General features: G+C 42.4%; 1 long non-coding RNA gene across 1 annotated transcript; it reads left to right on the top strand.

Annotated features, from left to right (window-relative positions):
* Window positions 1-237: 237 nt before the first annotated feature.
* On the top strand, window positions 238-24,843 carry LOC143001682 (uncharacterized). Its single transcript, XR_012963711.1, has 3 exons — window positions 238-390; window positions 8,605-8,691; window positions 24,313-24,843. It is a non-coding gene; the product is annotated as an uncharacterized LOC143001682 (long non-coding RNA).
* Window positions 24,844-25,837: the final 994 nt, after the last annotated feature.

The raw sequence follows: 25,837 nt of genomic DNA, 5'->3' as shown, positions 1-25,837 counted from the left end.
GTAAAGGTCAGGCAGGGTTCAGCTAAAATCCTAATCTTTATGGACAGATCACGTTTGTGGACTAAAACGTTTCTATCAAACCTGCAAGTGCCTGCAGGTGTTAGAAAGAGGAACTGAACAGGATCCAAAACAAGCTTGAATAAATTTCCTTATCATCAACATGTCATCGTATGTCAACACATCTATGCGCCTTTGCTAATCCTTCTGTTTGATCATGCTGCTGTTTGCTCTGAAGGCATGGGCGGAGAAGCCCAGAGTCAAATCTCATCTGATCAGTTGTTCAAATTAAGGAGCAGTTGGAAAGTGTTTGTGGTTTGATTGCTTGAGAAGTAAGAACATCACATGCTTCATCACATGGATTTCATATACCTGCAAACCTGTCGCCTATTGGTGAGTTTCGTCATTTTGAAATATCAAATAAACAGTGAATTTTATTGATCTGAAGAGAGAGAGGGATAGCCCAAGACCCCCAAGGTAGACTGAATTTAAGGTGGATTTAAAAAAAGAAAAGAAAAGAAGTTCAGTTTGTGTGTCATACTGATTTAAGGTGGACCACATTTAAGGTGGATATGAAAAAAAGCGATGGTTTGTTTGCAATATGGCTTGTGGGAGGTGAAAGGGCCCCAGCTGACTCCCTGCCCCTTCTGTACAATCACACGTGCAGTCATGATGCACGCACATTGGTTAGCATGCACGCACATAAGCTGCACATAAGCCCAAACCCAAATTTACACTCTTGCAGACAACCACATAGACACACACACTCCTGTCGCCTACTCCACCCTGAATAGTTTGAACTATTTGGCTTCTGTCTTGCATCCTCCTCCATCTCAGCTGATTAGCAGGGGGGGAAGTCTTACAGCCGACGACACCAGCAGTCGTCTGCTCACTTGGCCCGTATGTTTGGTTTATTTCCAGACCTCGCCTTGTCTCAGGATATGGCCTCAAACAAGAAGAAAGGAGGCAGAGGATCTGGACTCCTATCAAGCCCTGGTTCTGGCTCCGGAAAAACCCTCTAGACGTGTTTAAATCATCACAGCCTCTGAAGACGACAGCCTGGTCATGAACCTCAGGGCTTTGTTTCAAACAGGAAAATAAAGGCTCACATTTCTGATCAAATTCAACACAAAGAGCCATTGACGTTACTCAGGATGTTGTGCGTTCTAATACTGTTGGCAGTGTAGCTGAGTCAGCATCTTAGTTCCTATTATGGAGACAGTGTTACTGCCAATATGTTTGTTTAATTTCACAATAGAGTACACATAATTGGGAGTAGTTAGTGAGGTAATGCTGCATACTTTATTTAGTTGGACTGTGGAACTGGACTGTGGAATCTTTCAATTAACAATGGAACACAAATATGAACAGAGAATATTACATCCATAGACAAATCCAATTCACTGCTTTACTGAATAGAGCTGAAGTGGAAAGTAATGGTGTGGTAATCATGACATAAAGGAGCATTCCTATAAATAACTTCATAGAGGCTTCCACCCACGGTTGATCTGTAAGTGGGGTGGCCCACTTTATGGCAAGCATTATGCTATTATTATCTGAACACCTTCAAAAATAACTTCCAGTTTCAGAGATGGAGATGATACACAACACACGTACATGAATACTGCCATGATTCATCAATCGTCAATCTTCTGGTTGTCATGGATACTGCCCTAGTTGATGTTTTTGCTGCCAGGATTTTTGAGTTTTCAAATGGACTCATTATAAATACCTGGGACTCTTCACTTTAGTCACTCTTTGTGGGACATTGACTTGCGTCTCATTTGTGTGTGTGGTCCCTGACAGACCAACAAGCAGATCCTAGTTATTAAGTCATTCTGTTGTGGCTGCAGACACTTAACTTCCTTATCAAACTATTACTCATGGTCACACGGTGTCACAAGGGTGTCAAAGGATATTTACAGGCACTTAATGTCTCACTTACTGTCCCAACCCATAATTGTGTCATGGGGTTGAAGAATCAAACTGGCAACAGGCCACACAATGAGCGTCACTGAGGTGTTGCCCTGTTGCTGTTATGAGTGGTTTCAGTACACAGACACTAAAACATCAATTCATTTCCTGATGTCAGATCACTCATCACAGGAAAAAGGTGTAACGTGCAGTTTCACCAGCATCTCTTATTATCTCCAGTGCAGTGTGTGTGTGTGTGTGTGTGGCAGTGGCAGTGTGTCCCTAGGGAGTGTGTGCGTGGTATTTTTAGCGGCAGAGAGCCGTAAGATAAGCACAGGGGTCGTGACACCTCGTGCTGCCTCTTGCTCTTAACCTGAGCTGGAGGAATAAACCTCTAGAGACGTGGAAAGAGCTCCGGCCCCTGAGGGAAGTGGCCTGACTTAAACCTGAGAGTGAAACGTGAAGGGTTATCTTCTTCCAGCAGAACGTGACGTTTTATGAGGCTTTCGCACTCGTCACGTATGACACTGGGGGAATAGTGATCTCTTCTTTGATTTCCCCGCAGGGATTCAACAGCCGCATGCTAATGAGTGAACCTGCAGGTGGAGTTCAGCGTCGGCGGTTGTGGACGCTCCATTAGGTCACTTAGCACCGGATGACCACATTGGATATATCCAGGGTCAAACACGTGCTGTTTCAGTTACTGCTACATTGTGTTGTATGTGCTATGTCACGCTACCCTTCCTGAAGAATGTCCGCTATGAATAGAAGGAATTTTCACTTAGATAAGGATGCCATGATGCGTCTCTTGGCATAAAGTCGAACCATAACTCACACCTAATGAGAGTTTCTTCTATTTAGAACTTTTTCCTATTTTTCCTCCTCCAATTATGGTTCAATTTCCTCATGTGCAATATTATGACAGTATGTACAGTATAATATTTTCTGTTAATGAAACTACATGACACATTATTGAGTTCTCCGTCTTATATTTAATTCCAGATATTCAACATAATGAAAGAAAGTCTCTAAAATAATTCTAAATAAAATCAAGAAAGTTGGATATCAAACTCAGAAGGTGTGTGTGCTTGCGTGTGTGTGTTGGGGTTTTAGTTATTTTTCGAGTTTGGAAGTCTTATCATATGTGTCCAGGCAGATTTTGGCTGTTTATTATGTTGGTGGGGGCCACAGATCCACGGGTCAGCTCTGAAAGCAGCAGATGCAATTTCACCTGCTGGTTGTGAGTGTGTGTGTGTGTGTATGTGTGTGTATGTGTGGGCTGTCCTCCAATTACAACCTCCCCCCCCCCTGTGCCTGCATGTTGCTATGCAGTTTGCTGATATATCTTGCACCTGTGTTGCCGAATTCCAACACATATATTTTACTTGGACAAGCCGTAGTCGAAATTCTTCTGTCACGCCAATCCGGTAAATGTAATACTTTCATAACTTTGGCTCTTACACATAGTGAATAATGCTAATGCGAAGCCCTGCCTGCTGCTGTGAATCTTATTAAAATGACTCATTCTAGCGCCGCTGAATAAAGTTCTCATATGTTTGGAGTCAGCGCTGAACTCCTGCCGTTCACCAGGAGGTTTTGCTGACGGACTGAAAACTTCTGGACGCAACGTGACCGGCTTCGTTCTCTGTCAGCAGGGTGTCGATATACTACACGGCAACACACACACACACACACACACACACACACAGTAACAATGGACAATGTTTGTTAAAAACTCTATTAATGTGGAGAATGTTCACTGAGTTTAAACTTCTTACCCAATCTTCTTACCCACACCCACACCCACACACACACACCTAGAAGCCGCCGAGTGCAATTTAAACGCTGGCCACTCAGCATTTCCAGAGCAGTTAGGGGTTAGATATCGTGCTCATGGGCACCTCAGCACTCCCGTGACGCCGGTTTTTAATTGAGAAACGGAGAAACTGCAAGAGCAAGTGTGTGTTAAGAGAACTGAAAATGAGTGTGACTGACCAGAGCTCGACCTGTGACACAGTGATCACATGAATGGGTGGAAGGCAAGTTGAACGTATGCTGAGCAGAATGCGTCATACAAGGGCTTCCTGTGAGAAAGCGATGTCATTTATTTAGAGCACTAACACAGTTTCAGTTAAATAGGTTACACACACACACACTCGCAGACACACGCACACATGCACACACACACACACACACACACACACACACACACACACACACACACACAGGCAGTTTGCATTTAAAGGGTGAATCCATGAGTCACTGTCTTAGTAGTGGAGTTCTCTGTAAAGTGCAGCTCCTCTGAGTAACAACACATTCACAGGAATTAGGACGTTTACGTTTGCTGATCACCAATTTGCTCCGACGTGGATTTAAGTTAAGATTTATTATTTTGTTCAGATGCGTTCAGGTACACAAAAGTCAAAACCAGTGAGGACCTCAGGGTCAGTTGAGTGTGGATTCGGGATGTGATCCATATCTGACACATTTCCTTCGTGTCCTTCCCCCGTATGTTCATTCCACCATCTGGAGGAATTCAGTTGAACTCTTTGTTATACTGATAAAGTTGACCTTTTAACCCTTTCATTCCTCGTGAGCCTGTGTTCTCCTTCACCCTTTGACCCTTTTGTGGTTTTGTTGTTGCTTACGCTGTCTTTGTTCCTCTCAACCTTCCTCGTGATTCTCTCCGATACGACCACACAGCAACAAGGCCTCCTTCATTCTATACTTCCTGCTTTATTATAATTCCTTTTACAATATCGATCTAGTTGCTTCGGCTCCACACAAACTCAGTCACGTCCTCACTTCCTCGCATAGATTTCTGAGACAATCCACCGGTGAAAACACGTCCCCACAAAATTCCTATTTTTGTCCTAAGCGGATCCAGAACAACAACAACAACAACAAGGACTTAGCCGCCGTCCCGCCAGTGTCATTTGGATTAACGGTGATTATGTAATGGCGAACCAACCAGGCAGAGTCTCTGTCCTCAGGCTCTCACAGGAGGCCACTGCTGTAATTGCTTGAGAGGTGATTTAATGGTCCTTCACTGCCGTCCATCCGCAGGGCTTACAAAGAAACGGTGTCATTTATAGGCGAAGGTGAGTGAGACAAAGGATGTTGGAGAAGAAAAAGAGAAATTTTGGGGTGATTGCTACAGAAAAATACGATGATAGAAAACTCAAGTCTTCCATTGCAAGCAACTTAATCAAACATTCAGCTTTTGAACGCAGAACCGACAGGCTTTGAGATCACATCAGACTTGCGGGGGCCGTGTTTTGCGGGGCTTCTCGCTCTGATCTGATCGCTCTCATCTCATCAGTGCCTTGCCCCTGAGCAGCGGGTAAGCCTGGGACAAAGTGTGACAGTAGTAGCGAGGCTTTGTTAATCTGCGGCCGTTTTATCGCCCATATCTTTACGATACCGACAAGCGGCAGTGTGGGAGGAGGGGAGCATCTGCGGCCACACCTAAATCCATTTTACTGCATCGACGATCCGCCAGCAGTCGCACGTGGGTAACGTTGCCCGAGGGAGAGGGACGTCAACTCCCGGTAAGATGGAACGTTTGAGGTCTGCCTTTTATGGGGTCGATCTTACAGTAGGAGAGGCACCGCTAGCATCTCCCTTTGATAGTCACGCTTTTGTAGTCACACTTAAGTTTTTTTGTTTTTCACACTCCTGTCTCTACGTCTCATTATATGGAGGTAATAAACACCCTGACAGGACAATAAGAGAGAGGGAAAGTGTCACGCAGAGGAACAGTGAACACTCTCTCTCTCTTCCTCTCTCTCTTCCTCTCTCTCTCTCGCTCCCTACACGTGAGAGTCATATCACAGGTTCATATGATCTGCCACTAAGTGTACGGCGAGCAGGGATTTGAAGGTTATCGCTGCAGGTGATAAAGAAGTAGGAAGCAGCCAGAGGAAGAGAACAAGGACAAAGCTACTCTGATGCTGATCTACAGTGTCTTCACCGGCAACAGCACTCCGGTTCCTCCTCTCACACTGTTTATGTACATTTATGGAGAAAAATAGACGGCAACGAAAACATGGAGGTGTGAACTGAGCTGTGAGCTGTAATGAAAACGATACTTCAATGGGATAAGGATGGAGCCAAAAACAGCAAATGTAAAGTATTTGACAGCAATCTGCTCGTTTAAATCCGATCGGAAAGGTCACCAAATATAAACTCTCTGTAGTAGACATAGTCTCAGCATGTGGCGCTGTAATCCCAGCAATCAACCCACGGCGTCTGTAGGTGCCATCCACACAACACATGGCGGCGCAAACAGATCACACTGACACACACACACACACACACACACTGTCTGCGTCTGATGCAATCTGGGGAAACCTACTGTTTATACTTTACCTGAGCAACCACAGCAGGTGCAGATATGGCAACAAAACAAAAGGCAGAATTTTTGGGAGGTGAGTCAGAATCCATGGGATATTCATCTGTGAGAACATAGGAGAAGAAAATGGGAATAATTTTGCTTTGTAGAAAATAAAAACACAATAAAAAAGCTAAATAAATGACTGTGGCGTGTGGACGATTTGTTATTGACAAGTAATGATGCGATGCTCAGTTGAAGGTCTCCTATTAAAACATCTTCTGACTTGTGTAACTACCAACAAGTCCCCTGGTGGCTGTGTGTGTGTCCATCTATCATGAGAGTGGACACCTCTCTGCTGTGGGGTTAAGCAGTTCGGCGGCTGTAAATCCAAACACACAGCTGTGTCATATCAAAATGGGAGATAAACAACGGAGAGAAACGGAGCAGAAAATAACCAAAGCTCAGCAGGAAGCCTTGAGGCACGCCGAGAACCAAAGAAGAGTCGCTCGTTTCATCTCGCGTCTGCAAATCTTGCTTCTAAATGAAACAATTTCATATTCACAAGATTTGTCTGGAGGATGAATTTGTCAGAAAGCTCCTCAAGAGGATTTTTCAGGCTTTTTTTTGTTGCATGCGTTGGCTGGCTGATAGAGAATGACAGGAAACAAGAGAAGAGAGAGTGGGATGTGATTAAAGTCTCCAGCTATAAGGGACCAAGGATGTCACGGTTATGCAGTGTGTATGTGTGTGTGTGTGTGTGTGTGTGGACGCATCTTTCCGGTATTTTATCGAGCTTCAGTCTTTCCTCTGCATCAAATGTGAACCCGATGAACTGAGCTCATTATAAGTAGCCCACTGCTGAACCCCCGAGTCAGCGTAAGTATCTCAGCATTACAACGCGACCTTCACATTTTATTAGCGCATTAGTTTGCAATACACTCGATAGTTCTCAATACACTCTTGTGGATTAAGTGGCACCTGGGCTGTCGTTCACTCCTCCAGGGGCTCGTGGGCATTACTAACAAGCATTTTTTTTATATGGGAAAATTCTCATATACCGAGCCAAATGAAGAAATTTGGGATGAAATACATTCTTTCGTAAAACTTCCACAGGCAATTATACACTGCATTATTTTTGTTAATGCATACTTGCAGTAAGAAAAAGCGAAAGATGATACTTTGACTTCCCTCAGGATTTTATAACTATCTATGAAAATGACATCATATTGCCGTCTCTATTGTGTCCTTTACTTTTGTGTGCTGTGATTGTGTGGTTACTTTGTCTCCAGGCTGTGTGAATAAATAATAAAAATGGTGGACGGATAAAGACAAATAGAGTGCATACATAATTCACACTCCAGGTTTTAATATTTGGTCTGGGAACTTCAGCTAATTTCTCTAACCTTTCAGCAACTTCAACCACCTGTCCGTATGTGAGGCTGATGTTTGGTGTGAACGTGTCAGTGGATTGTGCAGAATGCCCGCTGGGGGTGTAGAAAGTGCAGCAAAACAGCACAATGCACCGCTTAGTTGCAGTATGTCTTCACATGGGGTCCCAAACATGTGGCCCAGGGCCATGTTCTGCTAAAGACTACACTTATATAACTCTCTCACACAAACACACACACACACACACACACACACAAACACACACGCACACGCACACACACACACACACACACACTCATTTAGTACATACAGAAATCTTCTTCCAGACACTATGTAAGCTCTAACTGCCCATAGCTGAAGGCTGAATCAAAAGCTATGGCTCCTCAAATACGTAGTGATGGCAGCATCACACAAAGAGAGTATTGAACTGATTGGAAACCCCCAATGTCTCAGGAAATACAATGTACATTTTTTCCATATGTCACTTTGGTTTCCTCTGCAAATTTGTGTCTGGTAGTGTTTTACTTCATTTCATTGGTTACATGCTTAGATTTAGATTTTAGATGTAAATCTAAAGAGAAGTATGCATGAGTGTCACCATATGTAATGTAAATGCTTTGTATAACAAGTCAAAGCATTAGCAGTGGGTGTGAACTTGAATTATGGTCTAGCAGCCGTTTTAATAATTCATCTATTCTTTAACTGTGCATGGCAGTCATCAATTCAAGACCTGGAACGGGAAATAAAAATGTGAATTTTCAGTAATGTTATATGGCAGAGAAAGTCTGTTGGCAGTTTGTCATCGAGGAACATTTCCTCTGTGCCCTGGAGCAAGGCACAGAAACCTCCCACAGTATCATGTGTGAAAAAAAGTGCTTAGTAAAGAGAAAATGGGAAATGTGCAATAAATGTTTTCTGTTTGGTGAGCTCAAAGTTTAGTCTTTCTAAAACATTTGTATTTATTGCAGTGCTAATCCATCCTCATGTCAAGATGAAAAGATGTTCATTAGACATCTCTGGTGATCTGCACTCTGGGGACGCACTCCATCTTCACGGTGAGAGCACATTCTTCTCTTTTTTCTTTCCTTTCTTACGTGCGTCATTGTCTGCCCTCATGCAACCCATTGTCTAACCCCAGACAATGGGACTGTTTTTAAGTGTTATTGTCTGGAAGAATTGGCAGTAATGTCGTCTGATGATCAGGGTCTGATTAGGATGAGTCTTCTTTCAGAGGCTCAGCAGGAATCTCCAGTTTGAAGACGTGTGCTGGCACACGTGTCAGACTACCAGAGGTCTTGTGATGAGCTTTCTATTGATCTGCTCATTTCCTGCAGAGTCCAAAAACGTGTGCAGGGAGCCCCACTGAGCACAGGGCTGGAGTCTTCTAGTTCACAGTAAAAACAAAGCCAAGTCCAAAATGTAAACACTCTCACAATATGAGCCCGCCCTCCTACTCGGCTGATGTAAGAGAAGCCCAGATACCTCCACTGCAGATGATCAGTCTTGAATTGAGGAGGTGTTCCAGCTAACAATAATAACAGCAATGCTGTTCTGCATCAGCATGCTTCTGAAACATTCTCTGAATAACAGCTGAATATTGGGGCGACTTATACTGGAAATCTGGACCCAATGTGAAATTGTTTTACTTCAGTATGTCACTTTTCAAAAATACTTAATTTCTATAAATTGCTGAAACCCTATATCCCTGAATTTCCCTTTTTTTTTATATAGAAATCCATAAATGGAGTGCTCTATGATTACTATAATGTCTCTGTAGCGCATCCTACTGACGGAATCTGATTTGGAGCAAAAAATATACCTGCATTTCCCACAGCCAGATAGTCCTCTGTAGGAGAGGCTGTGGAGGCAGAACTTGAGAACTAGACTATTTACTCAACCGAAATATAATCATTGCATCCAGGGGAAAGTTGTTTAGTGGCATATCCAACACCATGAAACAATTCTCCCTTGTAGTGGTGCTGTTGTGTGCAGCTACACAAACACTCTCTATTTGCTTTTCAGGCTTGCAATCACATCACGTGCCACTGATCTCATTTAATACAACTTTACTGGGTCTATCCACAGAATTAAATAAAAGAATGATGAGGAAATGATGAATGACGACGATAGCGTTCAATTTCAGAGACGTGTAAAACATCTCTGGGATGGCTGGTCCCGGTACGAGGTGTTACATCTATAAAGTCTAACTCAACTTCTCACAACAGAATAGTTCATATTTCAAACAGGTACTGGTTGAGTGAGAAATATCCCACATATCCCATAGTGGGATCCCAGTGGGCCTGTTTGTAGGTGTGATTCAGAGCACCTCATTACTCAAGCAGACTTGGTGTTTCCTATCTTTAGACACTGCCCCTCTGCTTTGAGTGCTGCAGGTAGAGAATCATTCATATAAATACCTGAAGCTGGCTAAATGACTCCACAGAGACAGGTTTAAATCCAGAGACATACTGAGCCTCATTATAGCGGCACACTTAGGCACAAGACCCGCTGTGCTCCATGCACATGCACGTGATATTTAAAAGGTGAGACGGCGAAAGGCCACGACGTCCTTTCCACGGGAATCGCACATGCAGACACACACACGCACTTTCATATACATGAGCGCACACACACGCATCACATGAGAGGTCAGGATAATGCCCCAAGATCTGTCCTAGATTTTTAGAAAGAGGTGTGCGTCGACAACGATGAAGAACGAAGGTCATTTCAGCCCCAGTCTCCAGAGCCATAACTCAAAATAATAGATTTGATTAATGATATCACTGGACCCCTCGGTTGGTATTCCCTTTTAGAACATCGACAGCAAAGACTGATTTTAATGAAGTAGAAGTGCATTTCCTGGAGAAACTACACTGTGATCGCAACTGCTGAAATTGGTGCCGAATGCTCTAGTGTGAAGGGTGAAGGGCTGAAAAATGCTTGAACGGTGCCTGTAGCATGATGAAGACGTTCAAATAGACTGAAAGTATGAAGGGCCTGAAGGAAATTTTAATCTTTAATAAGGATCAGCCTTAAAATCTTAAAAATCTGCTGCATCTCTAAAAGTATTTTAGAGATGCAGCCAATTAAGCAGAGACACAGAGCTGAGTCATGCCTGAATACCACATGTCCAACCACTGGCTCTCAAGCAAAACACATAACTCCAATCCTAAAATGGATTGAACCGTGAGAAGCAGGAGAACATCCTGAAGGTAGGGATGTATTATGGTCTCAAAAGGACAAAAAAATAAAGAAGAACTGACGAGTTGAAGAAAGCTTTAATGAATCATAAAATAGCTAAATTAAAGTTTAGGAAACCACCAGCAGCTGTTCGGACAGTAACATCCTGTACCAGTGTGGAGAAGATGGCTGCCATCCAATCATCAGCCATGAAGTAGTGCAGATTTAGGCAACACAAAAACACACTGAACTGTGTGAGTAAAGAACAAAACCCCCCAGTGTTTATAAAGACCGCTAATCTGGCCGCGAGCGGAGTGGGGGAGACCCCAGGGTGCTGAGGGAGAACAACAACAACAGAGAGAGGAAACATCTGCAGAGGGTCAGCGGCACACTGTGGAATTTCCGCACATAGAGGATGACTCATAAAATCAGTTTTGTTCCATCTTTGACAGAGAACATCACATCCATGGAATACTTCATAATTACATGATAAAAAGTTTAATATTTTTGACCATCAAGTTTTTATCCAAATTTAAATCTGTATTAGTAAAATGTCAAAAACAGGAACATTTTCTTCTAAAGTTGTATTTTTTTCTTAACTACATTATACATTATCAATGCATATTTATCAATATACATGTACAAATCTGTTTTAGCATTTGTTATTGTGACAGATTGCAGGTGTCAGGTCCTAAATACTGTAGCTTCAGATGCAGCTGTAGAAAGATATGAAAATAAACAAAAAAAGCAGAAATAAGTATCTCCTGAAATAGACACAATAGACGCACCGTTATTTGTCTTATTTTTTTTAAATAATTATTTTTAGAGTGAATGACATGTGGTGTGTGATCCCAGCTGCACAGAGGCATTGTGTAGTTTGATATTTTTAGCAATTCTCAGTTTTAAAGTTATAAAAACATTGTGCAGTGTTGCTTCACACATCCAAAATTATGAAAATAATGTTTAGAAATGCATGAACAAGGCAGCAAATCCCTGTTAATCTCTTCCACGCAGACAATTAAAGCAAAGACAAATTGGTGTGTGACTGCACGGAGTCCCTGTGGACGTCGTATAGGCAGGTCATCACTGGGTCAGATACTACATTTACTGAATTAAAGTCAGGCAGCCCTGATTAACAGCGCTTGCTCATTTTCTGTCTGTGGCGTGACTGAGGAGGGTAAATGTCGCCCCTGAGGTTAAAAATGATCGAGCGGAGGACAGAAAACCAAACTCATCATCAAAGGTTTGCGTCAGACAAGTGTTTCAGACCAATTCATAGAAGCCACGGTATCAGCTTTTCACTCTACAACCATGCAGTTAATAGAATTACTGTCTTTACTAGTGAAATTCTCAATGAAATATATGAAATTAAGCTATCAAAGGAAGAACCTTGGACTGCAGCAGTATAATTTAATTTACTGGATGGGGTTTCAAATGATCCAGGAGAGGAAATCATCTTTGCCATCACCTTTTTGTGACGTTGAAGCTGTAATGCTTTCATCTTGATACAACGTGATAATCCAAACAGCTCACGGTTCCATCAGTAAACAATTCATGCAGGACACTTTGACACTAATTTTCCTGAAACAAACAACAAGATGTGTTTGACTGTTGACACTGTGCTTCCTGTCGATTCAGAGCCGCTCCACCACAAATCAGATAAACGCAGAGCTTTTCTGCAAACCCACTTATCCAAACTCAATTACCTGCAAAATGGGTTTTCCCTAAATAAAATCGAAGACTTTATCTCACATGTTATCTCTGATCCTCACAAATTTGGAGGAATGATTGGAGTTGATGTCAAATTCTTGAAAATCACATGTTCATTTATATTGATTTCATAAAGGAAATGGAGGTCAAAGCGGCTTTTCCTTTGTAGTCATGACTTAAACGTGCATCACCCACATACAGCAGCACCTACTTGCCCCCCCTCCCCCTGTGGCCTACATACCTCATCCAGTCAGGAAATCAACATCACACGTGAGCATGGGATAACCTCATATTCACACACTGACTTTCCTCCCACGCCAATCACGCGACCTTCACTTGATAATTGGTTTCCATTCTTATCAGTCAACTACACATTAGCGTGAGCTGGGAGGTAAAATGGCAGAGATAGCACAGATACCGGATGCCCCAGTTAATAATGAATGCAATGTAGAAGATAGAAGTTATTCACGTGATCAAAAACGTGACAAAAATGATCAAGATAATCTGAATAAACAACATGAACGATAATCTCACATAGGAGGTATGTGTTTGTCCTTCGCCATTGTGTTGCTGAAGCGACTTCTGTGTGTCTTTGTTTGTTGACAGGTGCGGCTGTGTTACATAGTTTAAAGCTACAGCCCACACACCTGTTGATCATTACCTCCAGCTGCAGACGATTATCAATCACGCCAAACACATATATAGATAAAGGTGAAGGTATTTAGCCTTGGTCTGGCCTTTTTTTAGTAGGTCATTCTGTTTAGTCATGCTGTGTTTAATGATTGAAGTATGTTGTCAACACTGTTACATCATGAAAGAATTGAGAATTTACACAGACAACATTTTGAGATTTGGTTACAATAGGAAACTATAAAGTAGGTAAATAGTGTCCAAACCAAGGCAAAATGAACTACTAAGTAAAAAATCATGAGGCTCAGCTCAGCCACCCTCTCCTGTTTATGTCAGATTTATTCGACTCACCCTTCTATCAACGCCGCGACGACGTGTCCTCTCTCCTGTCATCACCCTACTCAACTCATCCCTCTATCTTCCCATCACTCCATTCTCCTCCTCTGCTCCGAGGCCATAAATAGATTTGTGTAAACATCTTAGTAAGCCATCACCACATGCATTCCCTCATCAGGCGAATGCTCAGATTGCAGAGCACATCCTGCATATTCAGCTCACTGCAGAATCCAATCAATGTCACCCATGTAGGCGTCTTTCTCGCACTTGTAACACAGACAAAACTTCACCGTGACAGTGTTGTGAGGAGATAAAGGTCCATATGGTTGATATGTATACCCAGCCTACATACAGTAATACTCCATCCCTCAGATATATATTAAATAATCCTATAAACTCTTCAGGTCACGGTGATCCAGTGATTCGACATCCTGCTGATAATTGTTGTTTCACACCCCCATGATGTGGGAACCTGCTGCGGTTTCATGTCAAGCCTCTGCCTCTACTTTTCCAGTCTTTCCTCCCATTAAACCTGGACGCTGCATTCACTCAGATGACTCAGATGAGAGCCAGATGCCATTTGATGCACAAAAAGGGAGAAAACTACATTGAATGGAACTTCCAACCTGGGTCAATACAGCAGCTCTCAATGGGCTCTCAATGACCGAACTGTGTGATCTGGACTCTGGTTGCGATGATCCGGCTCCTCCAGGACTTCCTGAGCAGGCAAGGTGACCTTGCTCGTAAAAAAGAAATACAGCCCTCGCTAAAGAGGCTTCCTAACTGTGCACATCCATCCTGACTGAGTTTGGCCTTTGGCAGATTTAGACCTTGTTCTTGTCCAAGGACTGAAGGACTGTCAGAGCAGGGCTTGCATGGGGACACACACACATACACATATACACACACACACACACACACACACACACACACACACACACACACACACACACACACACACACACACACACACACACACACACACATGCGCAAACAGAGGAGCAGCTGTTTACTTTGTGTGGAATGTATGAATGCATTGTAGAACAAGTCCATCATCTTAAACACGGTTGCCATATTTGCACACACTAATGAACACAACACATGATGGCACATAGGAGAACACACAACAGAATGGGGCCATGTGAAAAACACTCCAGCCCTTAATTACTCTGTGATTAATGCAGTGAATACTTGAGTTGTGCGTCCCACACAGCGTCATCTGTTTATCGCTGACAAAAGCATGCTTTCTCTAGCCATACCTCTGATAAAGTGCTCAAAATGGGACATTAAATCTTTATCCTGACAGTCACAGGATGGAAACCGTGTCAGTGGACCTTTAAAGGCTGCACGTTTCTGCAGAGCGGCCGTGTTTCGATGCAGCTCATGACATTTTCACATGTCAGATAGTAATGGAAGTCATGATAAGCTGCGAGCAAATGAGACAGCTATCAAGACAATAGGCTGGGAGGAGATTAGACAGGCAGCAGCCTCAGCATCATCCCCTCCCTCCGGCACTCCAAATTATCTGCGGCTATGAGGCTTTGCTACATTTACCTGTAGGCTTTATGATGTTGAAAATGATTTCTAAAAAAGTAGTTATTAAAATGAAGTAGCGCAAGATGGAAGTGATGAAACTGGAAGTCTCACACAATGAGAACAGGAAAAAAAAGTGCCAAGTGTGTGAAATGTAGCAGTTTCCTCACATACACACACTAAGAGCACCCATCACCTTCAGATTTCTTAAAACTCTTATGACTTCTAAAGTCTACTGGACGCTGTGAGAGATAATAACATAAAAGTAAACGCTCCCTGCGGGGAGAGAATACATTTCAGTTCTATCAGTCATAGCGGAGCCACCTGTCCACCCCTCAAAGAGAGCTACAACCGCAGCACCAACCTTATTAAAGTGGAAATAACTCATGTGGATTACTAGAGCAACTTTGATGGAGGTAATCTAGCGGTTTCAATTTGAACCACCGAGAAGCCTGCATGGTCATTTTGAGCGGAGATGATTTCACACACCAGTAGTTCATGCACCTCTCAGCTGCAAGTAATTGAGCCCCTAAATGATAAAAAAAAAGTGCTATTTGGCTCCCTGCCATTAAATGCTGATAACCTCCGAGGTGCAAGACAAGTTGAGAGAAGTTCACTTTTCTCACAGATGTCAAGTGGACAGAATATTAAACTCTTTGAGAACATTCAACTTAGTACAGAGATTTTTTTATGGCTTCTCAATGAGGTAATCGGTTCATTGCAACATAACACGAGAGAAATACAGTACATGACTTTCAGATTCCAAATGAGAACATGTTGTTTTCCAGCCCAGCAGCATACTGTGCATAATTCAAATGACTGTGTTATGATAGAGGAGTTAAATAGTGAAAATGCTTTGATGAGATTGTGCTGATCGTGCATGCGAAAGAGACAGCTGGTGTGGAAAGTAACAGAAAATATTCTGGGGTGACCTCACTGATAAAGGCCCCTCTGGAGGAAAAAGTGACATCATCGAGCAGTCAATCTATTGGCTGGGGCCGCATTCTGTTCACCCGCAGAACGTACCTACACAGTATGGGGGCACTCGTTCCAGATTTTCACAGAATTGTAGTTCCAAGAAAGGATTTCTGCACACATGTGGACAGAATGTTCAAGTTTTGGCTGAGCTCATCGTAAACAGTTCCTCCTGATGATGTGACATGCCGACTGGGAATGTTGTGTCGCAATGCTGTGTGAGGAAATTCCTGTCTTACATTAAGTTTGAGGTAGATTTGCTGCAAAAGGGTAATAAACACTTTTAAAAACACTGACCACAGTTAAGTGGTGGCTCTAGTCTCTTTGTTCTGTCCATCCACATATAGAGTGATTTCAAACCCAGGCTGGTCTAATGAAATGGAGTTCATCCTTATATAAAGTCGGTAATGATGAACTGATGAAGAGCAAGACAAGAAATAACTCCTGGGATGCAACGTCTGCCGCATATTAATGAGCTAACAGTTGGAGAGGGCAGAGTTGATCTTATTCCTCTCACTTATGGTTCGATCTGATTCCTGTTCTGTTCTCCAGTTTGACAGCAGCACATTCAGTAATAATCCCCCAGAGCTCATCCAGAAAGTCTCTCAAACAAATGAGAAATGAGGCTTTTTGTGAGGTTCTGACTGAATTTCACGGAGTTCCACTTTGTCCCTCAGATCAGCACTTTTGATTCCACAATACAAACCAGCTCTTATGTAGCTCACATGTCAGATAAGAGAGCCAAAGTTATGGAGGCTTCAGATGTTGAATTGTACCTAATTTGATTTGACTTGTTGGTTTACTGAACGGTCCTTGACTGGCTGAACACAGACTGTATCACATCTTAGAAAACTGAACCAATTCCAGTTTGTATTTGTGAGTATGCACATATAAAATTAACAAACACTCTCTGAAAATCTAATTAAAATGGATGAAGTTTGGTCATTATATTTAGATGTAAAGTCATGATTTTGGTTGCAAAATTAGCATTTTTAAAATGAATTTAAGATCTTGGCTATGGAAGATGAGAAACATTTTATATGATTTTTTGATAAAAGGTCTGACTAAGCAGTCATGCTTTATTTGCTCCATGCTGATTCACATTTGGGATCTGCTCTGTTACACTGGATTCTTCTCCCCCTGCACACCAAGCTGACTCAGTTATAAAATGATTTATGGCTGTAAGTCACAATGAAACAGCATTATTTTTGCTTTTTTTGCACTATTTCTTTTAATAATGATACACACTGTTAGGTTGGTGCACAGCACAGGAAGGGGTGATTCAAAACTGTCACTTAGAGAGACTCAAACTTCCTACATCACAGCGAGTGTGTTAATACCTGAATGTCAGATGAGTGTTTTGACTGTACACAGTAGAGACACAACAACAAATATTGCTGAATACATCAACTAAACAGCAAAGTTTTCAAATTGAGCCTCAAAAAAGTGTGTTGATCCCCATTATAACTGTGGTGCTTTGCCATCAGGTTTGTTTTGGTCGTTCCATACTTTCCAAGCAGAAGGTTGTATTTTTCCAAGTTCCAATTGAAGGTATCCATGTTTCTTACTATCGAGTTGGCTAGTTGCTCTTGGTGTCATTTTAATTATGATGCATAGACAAAGTAATAGATCTCACTGAAACATGGACTTTATACTGGACACTCTTCTCTTCTGTGACTGAACAACTCAACTGCTTCTTTTTGGCAGCTCCACCTGCTTGCTGAATTTAAAGGCTTTTTCTTCATCGCCACATTATGAGTGCACATGAGATCCCATGAAGAGTCACACTGTGTGTAGCCTCCAGCCAGAGCCGCATTTAAATTTAGCTCGGCACCTTGTAGTTGTAGTTAAATCACCTTAACCTGCTGTTGGAAGCTAAGCTTGATCTGAGGGACTCTATTCTGCCAGGGAGCAAAGACATTGAAGCTAGTGGATGAGGTAACACACTGTGGCAAACACAGCAGGATCGCGCCTTTGATGCCACTACAAAAGGAGTCAGATCAACAAAATGTGGTCTAGTTTGTGGTTTGATCTGACAAAGGCCTGAGTAAAAGCTCACGCTGCATCTTGGCTTGCTGAAAGAGAAAGCGTGGGGGAAAGAAGGTCCTGCTGATTAAATTCTATGATGCTTGAACATGTATCATTCATATCATATCATCAAAGTCTAACCTTAGGGAAATAAGGGTGTATTTATGTAATGTGTTTATATAATAGCAATGATATATAGCAGGTGTAGAGTGAGGAGCAACACACAGCTCGAAACAAACTAAGCCCTTCCATAACGATGTCACATGGCTGATGTTAGACAAACTTTCCAACCATTTTAAATAGATCCCAAAATCATTCTGTCATTTCTCAGAACATAGATAGATACTCAGAGAAATATTATGGGATTACTATCAACCTATTTAAGAGTTTGGTTGGAACGTCTCTGGTGACTTTGTCTTAATGTCAACCAATAAAGAATCCTCATCATTCGACCCCTGCACTGTCCTTCGGTCGCCTCAGCGCGGTCCTTAGATCACATCAGCACTGTCCGTAGATCATATGGACACTTGTGTGTGAGAGGGTCTACGTGAAGAACCACATTTCTGATGAAATTGTGTGCGGTGTCGAGACCGAAATTGCAAAGACGCCGCATGAAATATTGACTTGAATTGCAAAGATCACAGAGAAGTGCACTTTAAAACAAGTTTAATCAAGGCTGAAACAATGTTAGGTGAAAGTCAGTGATTGATAGAGCAAACAAGACTACCTTTGCTGTAAAATGTGTATTTTTATAACCCAGATGTTCTGAGTGGAAGGACAATGGAGGGCGAGACTGCCGAGAAGGAGAAATCCTTCGAATGGCTCCATTAGGAAGTCATTTTTTTTATTATAGGACAAGATGCGGTGATGATGTGTTAGGACAAAGATAAAACAGAAGGTCGATTTGGACAGTGTTTTATGGAGGATCATCTTACTTTGTTGTTTTTCATTGGGATATATTGCTTAGTCCTTCTGAGATTCTGTGCTTGTTGCTTCCTGCAGCCAGAAATCTGGATTAAGGTTTGATTTTCATGCTGTTTTTATGCTCCCGTCAATCCTGATATGTTTGAACGTCAACCAACAGATTTACTCCTAATAAGCCATTGCAGTTGTATCAAATGAATTGTTATGGTTATGTAACATGTCGTATAAAAGGCAAATTATCTCGTATTCAGTGTGGATGATAAAGTCGCTCAATGTGAGGAGACTGAGCGTCTGTGTCACCTTTCCAATTATCTATGAGACTTTTGCTTTTAGGGCCTTATTTTTATTGAATGTGTTGAAACTGAGCAGACTCATAATGACTAACTAGCCTTTCCTTGCAAAACCTTCTGACTTCATTGTATGCGACTGTATAATCGAGCTTTGTGTTCATACAAACTGAACAGCGGGCTGCTGAGACAATAATTAGACATGGTAGTCATTGTCAGCTAATATGGTCCCACACAGAAAGCATGCAGAAATATCATCAACCAATTAAGGCCTCCAGTGAGCGGTGAACCCCCACGTCTGTGAACAATAGTGTGCATTTTGTCCTGCAGAGAGACCATCTGACTGACTTTCAAATGACTCTTCTAAAGCCTCTCAAAAGACTTCACAAGACTCATTTATTTGGCTTCTCATCCTCTTTGTCGATGCAAACAATAGCAGGAATCGGCCTAATCTGGTGCATGGCTGTGCGGATACGTCGCTGACCCATATACATAATAACTACAGGGCCGAGCTGGGGCCTCTGCAGCCTCTGTAGTTTGTCTTCGTGGTTCATCCTCCAGGAGGCCCAGTCTCTGAGCTCCCTGAGGTCTCTGCCTGAGCCAGAGAAGATGGATGCCCTCCCACCTTCATTTGTGTTTGCCGTCATTTCCATGGAAGGTGCGGAATCAATAATGACAACCTGCTCTGTTGTGACCAGATTAGCTGCAGTGAGCTGACATTTAGAGCAACCTGAATCACTTAGCAAACAATGGAAGGAGAACAAGTCTAAAACTAGGGTTGTCATGCTAAAACAATTGGAAATGAGAATCTTTTTTCTATTTTAAATAATTTGGATTAGAAATACACATAATTCGGCAGTCAATTATTGCGCAGTAAGACCCCACACTCCAGCCCAGATGGGGGCAGCAATGTGCTATAAAGGTTGACTTGACAACCATGGATGAGGGTCAGAGCAAAGCTTGTTTGGGAAAAGTTCACATTGAAACCTGAAGATAATGTTTCTGTTTGTGCACACCGCAAAAACAATAATTAGAAGATTATTATAGAGAATAACTTCATGTATAATCAAAATAATCTGTAGATTAATTGATTATCAAAGTAACCAACTGTGACTGTCCCATCTTGCACACAGGGTATGGACTGCTGGCTCTGTGGACATCTCTCTACCTTGTCTTACCCCTCTGATAAGTTATGTTGAATCAGGAGAAAAAAACAAAAATGTTGTTAACCCCAAATAATATATACATACATGGATCATATTATAGTGCAACGTGTAAAAGGTGGCATATAGGAACTGAGAGTTGTGTCAACTGGTGTTCTCCTAATCCTTTAACCCGATTAAGAGAAAACCTGGTGTCTCATTTACGGGACTTTAAAGAAATCAGGTTACTGGATTGATTATATTACTGAAGCATGTGAGAACACTGTGTGTGTGTGTGTGTGTGTGTGTGTGTGTGTGTGTGTGTGTCTTTATGTGTCAACTGGGAGGTATCCTAATGGGGGCTTCTCCTGGTATCATGGAGCTTTGCAGCATAAAGTGCAGATCAGGTGTGTTGGCCCGGTGGTCATCTTGAGGAGCACGCAGTTCCTCAGGATGACCACCGGGCCGTCAGAGTCCCTCACAGTGGGCTCCTTGTTACATGATGTAACTCATACGGCAGCCGAGCATTCCTGAGACACACTGAGAACCACTGCAGCCCAAACAGGACTGTAGTCTAAGCACAATGCTTCTTTTTCTCTCACAAAATACAGTGGTAACGACGAGTGTGTGTGGTGAACGATGTTGTGATTGGACAGAAGGAGCTTGAAAGTAAGCGATGTTGTCGATTATTGACGTTGCTTTGGAGCGTTGATTTGCTGTTGATTAGATTTGATGATTGATTATTTTGTCTGTTAGTTAAGTGTACGTGTAAATGTTCTGCCTGGCACATTTAGCAGCTCAAAGATGTTATTCAGATGTTAGTCTTTACCGGTTCAGTGACGCAGATCTTTGGCCCTGAGTGTGTGACATTTTCCCTCATATTCATTGCTGCGAGGGTGCATATAGAGTACAGCTTGATGACATGTCTTTTGCCTGATGACATGCCTGCATAACAATCTGCACAGTGGAGCAGTGGTTAGTACTGTGGCGTGATTGAATTTGAATGCCACCCTTCCTGTTTGACGTCTCTGAGTGCTCCAGATTCCCCAATCATCAAGCACGCCAATGCTGTATATTCCTGTTGGACGGACACTATGTAAGAGGCACAGTATGTATGTGGATGTATGCGGGTCACATTCATCCTTTCCTGATGGTTCTGATGATGTTTTTCTGAGGTCTGTGAAGATTAGATTAGATAGATATTACTACTGTTGATCTGCTCAGAACTGTCTAAGGCAGCACAAATGTCAAAATCCTAAATGTTCAACGTGTTCAATATTTATGACACAGTCCGACCTGAGAATCCTGCAGGGAACACAGAGGCTCAGTGATGTGTGCTGTGTGTCTGAAACCAAGGAGTTCTACATTAACAAATTGGTAATGTGAAGACTTTTGCTCTGCTCGCACTGCAACATACATTCACTTCATTTGTCTCCATGGTTTCGTCTCTAATTGTCCCTGCTCACGGACTGCGAATGGAATCGTTTGAGTGGTTATGTATGGAGCGTCTCACATGTCCAACGTTAGACAAGCAGCCATTATAAGAGCACTGTTACTGTTTACTTTGTCTTCTCTTCTGGCCATTCCTGTCTTTCTGTCCGTCTTCCGCCTCTCTCTTTCACCTTGGCTGACTTAATGGGGTTGATGAGGAATGGCTGCAGCGCATTCGGCCTCCGAGCTATAAATATGAGAGAACAACCTCTCATAAATATTTGAAGAGGGCAATTACTGTTGCAGTCCACTCACAGGTGCACACACACACACACACACACACGCCCCCACACACACTCACATACGACGTTATAGACGCCGTCACACAAGATTAACCCACAATAGATTTCTGTGTTTATACCCAGAGATACTTACACGCGCCCTTACGCTTGTAGATACATACAATAATGGAGCTCAGTTCCATATTATCAGCTTTCAGCACGTGTAGGCTCCTTCATAAGCGTGCTTGCTGAGTGATAAGAGGTGAATAATGCACGCTGCATAACATGTAAGTTAATAACCTGAAAATGACGAGGAGTTGAAGGGGGATAGAGAGCGAGGCAGAGGAGGAAAGAGGGAAGAAGACCAGTGCCTCCTTCTCTCCTCCTCTCCGTCACCTTGGCGATAAACACCGGAGCTCGAAACCGATGCATCAAAGCTTTTATTATTCCATCTGGCTATTAATTTACCTTTACAATCAGCACCTCAGGAGTGAAGAGAAGTCTGGGAGGGGAACGTGAAAGTGTTACTTAGTGACAAACAAACACGTGGCTCCATAGTTTGGCAGCTTTGGTCGGAAACTTTTGAGAAATCGGACCAATAGTTGACTTTCATTAAAGTAGCTATTTGTTTCCTCCTTTTCCTCACTTTGTGCTCAGTTGTAGACATTTGTCACATTTATTGAATTGACTTAACCAGGATTATGTCTCTGGAGTAATCATTCTGAATCTGAAGGAATGAAGGTTGGATTTAATTAAATTAGGTTTTTTATCAGATTTCCTGATGAAAAAAAAACATTGATTCGCTGTCATTAATGAAACTTTTTGCACTTTTTCTACAGCTGAAGTGTCTGATTTATTCGACTTTGTTGCCAGGGCTCTGTTTCCTCCTGATAGAACAGGGAGCCTGCTTGATATTTTTGGCTTTGAGAGTGGACGGAGAGGCAGGACGGTGGCAGGATTGGTGGGGCGGCTCGTTGACCCCTGGACCCTCTGCGTCTGCTCCTGTGTGATATGAGCTGTTTGAGGATTATGGGTATACAGAACCAGAGGCCTTTGGCGACCAGGTCAGCTGTGTATTAAGTCTGATACAGTTACCCGGTAAAAGAAAAAAAAGCAGCTAAGCTTTTGAGGAAATGGCTGCGAGGGTCTGTGGCTACTCAACAAAAAAAACAAAACACCTCAGAAGCTTTGGCCTTGTTGCTTTTGGAGAGTTACGCAATTGGCAATCGAATTTAGCCGCCTGTTGTTGTCATTTAATGGTCACCTTATCTGTGGAGTGAAAGCCTGGCACCTCCATTGGTCCTTTCATTATGAATGACCCTATTAGTACTGGGGCTTAGACCGTTCCATTTGCTGGATGTGGGTTCGCTTGCTTTGCCATGCCTCTGAAAGGCAGTTTGTGGTTTGGGTTTAGGCAAAGGAAGCTCACTTAGGCCACTCTTCTCTGCTTCAGGCTTGAATTTGAGGCTAAGGTCGGAATTATCATTAGAAGAAAGTGATCTTAGTGGGTAAGGACTGTGTTTACAATGAGTATAAATTGTTATGGTGTGTGTGAAATGTGAGTACTCGTGTGTGAAGAGAGAGAGAGGGAGAGGGAGAGTGTGAGGGAGAGTCTTGTCCAGGATCAGGATCTCACCCCACTGGGTTAGTCTGGGCGCTGAAGCCAACTCTCCTCTGGCCCTGAATAGGGTTCTGACCCCATCAACAGGAGGTGCCAGCCTGTCCACAGACATTTGCATTGGTAGAATTATCAAGCAGCTCTAGTCTGGGTTTGTTCATCCTCAGAGTACTAATCAAAACACATTTGTATTCACTGTATTCAGACATTATTCAGACACATTCATCTCGCTCCTGATTCTGATACATTACAGCTTCACTCTCGAATTCATTCAATTCATTTCGCCTCATTAATTTAAACACAATACTGCATACAAGTGTTTTTTTAGAGATATATTTTACCCCCAACTGTATTAAAAACATAAACACTGAAATATCACATTTACATATTTTGATTTGATACAAGAACACACACACATACACACACACACTCCAAGCAGGAATGTCACTGCTTATGAACAAAGCATCTCAATGTTTCTGTCTTGAAAGAACTTGTATATGGACAGTGTTATTGTTTGTCGTTATAATATCACAGTGAAGGGATGTGAACAATTTCTCTCAATCTCAATGTAACAATCTCTAACTCTCCTCTATGATTGCAGACTTGATTGCACATGAACAAGCTGGAGTAGCGATTCACCTTCACCTCACCATCACCTCCCAGTGGTCAGAACACAAAGCAGCTGAGACGGACACAAAACATACAGCGTCTCCACAGCAACATCTCAACATCTCATCTTTATCGTGAATTTCTGGATTTAGCCTGTTTTTTTTTCAATGGCTTGGTTTTAGAGTTTCACTTCCCTGTTGCAACTCGTCTGTGTTACATTCATCCAAATTTTAAGAGTCACACACATTCACACATAAGCAAGCAGGAAGTTTAAAAAGTACGTTATAATTTTAATATTCCTCATTTGACAGTGAAAAAATTTGAAAGAGGAACCTTTTTCAATATTTGTAAACGCTGAAGCAGAAGTTTGTCATAGATGGGGCTTATTTTAAATGATACACACATATCACACACCATTACAGTAAACACACCACTCAATTCTGAGGCGTTTCACATGAGTATCAAAGGAACCCATTCTAGAATGTGGACTTATCTTTATCGGGTTGTGTGGTATAGAAACTGTTCAACCATTGATTAAATTATTAAATTCAAAACCTCTCGTTTCCATAACAGCACTGAGCCTGAGATAGTGAACTTGAATGAATTTTGAATATCTTCGACTTTCACTGGGCTTCCAGGGCCCATTTCATATACTGGTTGTACAGTTTTGGTTGTGTCTTACTGGTGAGGTTGTGTCAGGCAAAGCTTAGGGTCAGAAGAGCAGGAAGGCACTTCACAGGAAATGAAGACGAAGAACAGAGAATAGTCAGAATGGCCTTCCTGTCGTGACCATTTAGCTTGTTGTTTCTTGTTTGTTTTGCCAGTGTGGGTTTATTTTTGAACAGCGTGCTAAATTTAGCTGTGTGCCTTTAATCTCATTCCTCTAAACCAGGTCCACCGTGGACACACACATGCACACACAAACACACATCTACAGCCAGAGAAGCAGAGGTGCAACAGCCTGACTGCATTCTGGGGCTAAATCGACATTTGAGGTCTGATAGATAGATATTCATATTACATTTGTGTGTGTGAAGACTGAAATACATGAACATGTCTGTGTGTGTGTGTGTGTGTGTGTGTGTTTGTGTGTATGTGTGGTCTGTCAGCAGCTAGAAGGTAAAGCTCATTAGGGAACCCCTCAGGGAGGCAGCGAGCAGCTGTGCGTCATCCTCCCTGTGTTCACACCTTATGCCCGTTACACTGTTACACACAAGCACGCAGAGAAACACACAGTTTAAAAAAAATGTATGTCAATAAAAAATCTAAACTACCTAAAAGAAGAGAAGATTTTAGGGGAAGAAGAAGAAGAACACCTCTTTATTAATCTCACAAATGAGAAATTCCCAGCTTCAGACCCATGCATTAATTACATGCACACACACAATGCAATACACACACACACAAGTGCTCCTACACATACATGCACCGGAGTGGGCACCGCAGGCAGCCAGCGCCCGTGGAGCAGGTTGGGGGTTCGGTAACTTGCTCAAGGACACCTCGGCAGTGTCACTTTT

Source organism: Genypterus blacodes, unplaced genomic scaffold (assembly GCF_046128005.1).
Source record: "Genypterus blacodes isolate CSIRO-AG114 ecotype Tasmania unplaced genomic scaffold, CSIRO-AGI_Gbla_v1 ptg000054l_1, whole genome shotgun sequence".
NCBI lineage: Eukaryota > Metazoa > Chordata > Actinopteri > Ophidiiformes > Ophidiidae > Genypterus > Genypterus blacodes.
Note: the sequence above shows the minus strand (reverse complement) of the source record. Positions and strands in the feature narration are given on the sequence as shown.